This window comes from Convolutriloba macropyga, chromosome 6 (assembly GCF_964194025.1).
Source record: "Convolutriloba macropyga chromosome 6, txConMacr16.3, whole genome shotgun sequence".
In the NCBI taxonomy this organism is placed as follows: Eukaryota; Metazoa; Xenacoelomorpha; order Acoela; family Convolutidae; genus Convolutriloba; species Convolutriloba macropyga.
In genome coordinates this window covers 51,724,843-51,729,350 of record NC_134473.1, presented here as the reverse complement: position 1 = coordinate 51,729,350, position 4,508 = coordinate 51,724,843, and the positions used below count along the sequence as shown (strand labels likewise).

Genomic DNA, 4,508 nt, shown 5'->3' with positions numbered 1-4,508 from the left:
GTAACTATGGATTATCCCTCATTGATGTGTGTAGATGTTAATGACAAATCGTTTATTTTCCCTGCAATTTACATTCCAATTAAAAAAATCTACTTTATGCTCGTACCCGTACCTAAGCAAGCAGACTAGCCACACAAGGATCACCAAAGGATTAAAAAAGAACTAAGAAAAACTAACTCAGAACTGAAAAATATCTGAATGTCAATTGATATTCATGGTATAAAAATCTCTCAAACGAACCCTTGGGTAAAAATTGTACACTACTGTTTTCACACTAATCCATTTCAGGCAAAAGTTAGAACGACAGACACAACTGTCTTAAAATTTGAAAAATTTGGAGACGTCAAAATAATTTTGTGGTTGAAATCTCACAAGAATCATGTTGTTGAAAACGAGTAACAAGGATCAAACTGAAACAAAACATTTTCAAAATATATACAACTCGAATCCCTGAACAGCTGACATAAGCAGAAAAAACGGACTGGGCTCAAAATCTGCGAAAAGCATATGCACGATGCCTTATGTACCATATATCGTCATTGTCTTCTTTAAATCAAAATTGTTTGTATTACCATTTCTGTTCATTCCTTGTTGCTAAAATCAGAAATATTTCGGTGGCGGTCAAGCAAGCCGATAGGCAAGCAAGCCGAATTTTGAAAATGAGGTCAAGTAAGCCGAAAAATTTTCGGATACCGGTATTTTAAGTTGCCCCTGGCGGGCCGGTTGGGGCGCTTCGCGCGCGTCGCGGCTTCGCCGCGATAACCGGCCCGCTATTTCCGGATTACATCCCACAGCGGATGAGAGGCATGGCCATGGACAGCGGTCTGCTGAGGCCCGTACCCACTGGATGTCTAAAAATTGACGCATTTTTGTTTCTTTGGTGCATTGGAATACATTATGCACTATAATACTACGCGCAGTATTGATTGTAACGGCTGACAATGTATTATTTCTGATAGATTACATAACTATTACAAAACTTTCGGCTTGCTTTTCTGTCGGCTTGCTTGCCTATCGGCTTACTTTGCGTTCGCCAAATATTTCATACTTGAAGCTATTCATATCAAGCATTCGTTTATTCATGCTTGGCCGCATTTCTGAGAAATGAGGGTTTTCGTATATCTGGATTCTAAACCCAATTGTTTTTCAGAAAACCAGAAATAGATCAGTGAGTCGCTAAGTTAACCGCTGAAATTCTTGTCCGGGTGATTATGTCAAAATAGAGGCAGAATTGAAAAGTAACTGAAGTTGTCTTCGCACCGAGAATTCGCAATACAATTGAAATTAGATTCATTCGCAACACGAATCAAATCGAAGAAAATTTCAACCCACTAACAATCCAGGAATAAATCTAAAAGGATTTACGAAGTAGGCCCCGGGCGACAACTGTAATAAAGAACAAGAAGGAAGAACGAATTCACCCTCAAGTTCAAGGAAACCAACCAGCTACCACTAGTGGTCAGAAGATCAGACGTTGCAAAGTTCGGTACTGAGGCAAAAAAGGAACCCCGTTATCGAGTATATAAAGCACGCAGACAAAAAACGCCATCCAAGAAAAGCACAAAAGACAAAACTCTCAAAGACGTAAAAGTGTAAAATTGAGAGTGAAACGAAAATCAAATAAGGAACCCAGGCTGACATAAGGAACCGTGTCATGCGCTTTAATGGTTGCAACGCCTGTAGAACTCGCTCTTCTAGCAAAACAAATCGAACAAATAGTAACAGTGACCGGCCCATTCGAATTACATAGAAGCAAAAAAAAATCAAGCTTGATTCGGACAGTTCCACCGTCTCCTGCCCTGAAACTCCCCCCGCCAAAGCATCCCGGGGGGAGGATTTTCCCGGAAAATAACGGGGAAAAGAGTGTAAAGAGTATAAAAATAAAAAAAAATTACCCCCCTATTTCTCCGCTTAATTAGCGGTGTAAGAGTGTAATTTTAAGAGTGTAATTTTAAAAAATAAGAGTGTAATTTCAAATAATAATTCCACTTTCAATTTTCTTTTACACTTTTTCTTTTACACCTTTAAATTATTTTTACACTCTTCCACTCTTAATTTTAAAATTACACTCTTCATAATCACACTTTTACACCGCTATTTAAGCGGAGAAATAGGAGGGTAATTTTTTTATTTTTACACTTTACACTCTTTTCCCCGGTCATTATAATTGGAAAAAAAGTGTATTTTTTTTTATTTTTACACTCTTCCACTCTTTATTTCTAATTACACTTTCCATAATTACACTCTTACACCACTATTTACACTCTTTACACTCTTTTCCCCGTTATTTTCCGGGAAAATCTTCCCCTTTACAGCTGAAAATTACCAATAAATTTTGAGAGCTGAAATAGGTTAAATACTGTCGGAAAAAATCTACAGTTGAACTAACGAACAACTTTTTGAGATTTTCCAGTGTGTTCTGGGTGTGTTTCCTCCTCCTTCTCTCAACCGGGCTGCGGACCGGCTACGGCGGAGTTACAAACAAACAACTATAGGAGATTTTGAGCAGAGCATTCGGTAAAAAACCGGGCTCAAACTCCATCTCCAAACAAAATAATACAAATTAAATTGGATTTAACAGCAGAAATTTAAACACTATACATAAATCATCCAATAGATACATAAAAAAGCATACAGATCCGAAAAAAATTAAATATTTTTTAAAACAAAGTCAGCGAAAAAGTCGAAATTTCCGTGTGAGATATCTAATTTTTTTGTAGGGCAGTTAGGCGAGCCATTCTTTTTTCACTACAACCTACATACTACTGGTAGTCTGTGATATCAATTTGGTTTGCTTTGAACAACTCCTTGACCCGATGAAAGAGACCTATTTTTAAAATTCGTTATTTGCGAAATTCGCAAATTTCCGTGTGAAAAACTAACTTGTTTCCTAGGCAAGCTATGCCAAAAATTCTTTTTGTTTTACAATCTAGTTACCCATGGTATACTCGATACCGAGATTGGTTCGATTTGGACAACTCCTTGACCCGATCAAAAATACTATATTTCAAAAATAAATATTTGAAATAATAGCAAATTTCCGTATGAAAAACTGACTTTTTTCCTAGGCAAGCTATACCAAAAATTCTTTTTGCACTACAAGCTACATACTACTGGTAGTCTAGGATATCAATTTGGTTCGCTTTGAACAACTCCTTGACCCGATGAAAAAGACCTATTTTTAAAATTCGTTATTTGCGAAATTCGCAAATTTCCGTATGAAAAACTAACTTTTTTCCTAGGCAAGCTATGCCAAAAATTTTTTTTCTTTTACAATCTAGTTAATCATGGGATACTCGATTTCGAGTTTGGTTCGATTTGAACAACTCCTTGACCCGATCAAAAATACTATATTTCAAATTTAAATATTTGAAATAATAGCAAATTTCCCTATGAAAAACTAACTTTTTTCCTAGGCAAGCTATACCAAAAATTCTTTTTGCACTACAATCTACATACTACGGGTAGTATGGGATATCAATTTGGTTCGCTTTGAACAACTCCTTGAACCGATGAAAAAGACCTATTTTTAAAATTCATTATTTGCGAAATTCGCAAATTTCCGTATGAAGAACTAACTTTTTTCCTATGCAAGCTATACCAAAAATTCTTTTTGCACTACAACCTACATACTACTGGTTGTCTGGGATATCAATTTGGTTCGCTTTGAACAACTCCTTGACCAGATGAAAAAGACCTATTTTTAAAATTCGTTATTTGCGAAATTCGCAAATTTCCGTATGAAAAACTAATTTTTTTCCTAGGCAAGCTATGCCAAAAATTCTTTTTGTTTTACAATCTAGTTACCCATGGGATACTCGATTCCGAGTTTGGTTTGATTTGAACAACTCCTTGACCCGATCAAAAATACTATATTTCAAAATTAAATATTTGAAATAATAGCAAATTTCCGTATGAAAAACCTACTTTTTTCCTAGGCAAGCTATACAAAAAAATATTTTTGTTTTACAATCTTGTGACACATGGGATACTCGATACCGAGTTTGAATCGATTTGGACAACTCCTTGACCCGATAAAATTTAACTGTTTTTAAAAATAAAGTCAGCGAAAAATTCGAAATTTCCGTGTGAAATATCTACTTTTTTTGTAGGGCAGTTAGGCGAACCATTCTTTTTGCACTACAACCTAAATACTATTGGTAGTCTGGGATATCAATTTGGTTCGATTTGAACAGTTCCTTGACTCGATGAAAGGACCTATTTTTAAAATTCGTTATTCGCGAAATTCGCAAATTTACAACCGACCGATGATTTTATGAACCAGACCGAAGAGAACCCAAAAAACCGACCGCACGCCAAATACGTCCCCAACATGAGGTACACAAAATCCCAGTGGGGGGGGAAACCGACTAACCGGCGTCTCAACGGGGCAGGGGGGTGGTGCACCTCATGCGGGCCCGAGGCCCTCACCTTAGAATATTAGTAAGACTGAAATAGACTTTTTTCCTAGGCAAGCTATACCAAAAATTCTTTTTGCAGTACAACCT

General features: G+C 36.6%; 1 protein-coding gene across 3 annotated transcripts in view; it reads left to right on the top strand.

Moving 5' to 3' along the window:
* Positions 1 to 97, top strand: part of LOC142341032 (uncharacterized) — a 16,592-nt gene extending 16,495 nt beyond the window's left edge. For all 3 annotated transcript variants that reach the window (XM_075391862.1, XM_075391861.1, XM_075391863.1), the window contains exon 7: positions 1 to 97. This exon is cut by the window's left edge and continues 449 nt beyond it. The gene's annotated coding sequence lies outside the window, so the exon portion shown is untranslated.
* The last annotated feature ends 4,411 nt before the right edge of the window (positions 98 to 4,508 follow it).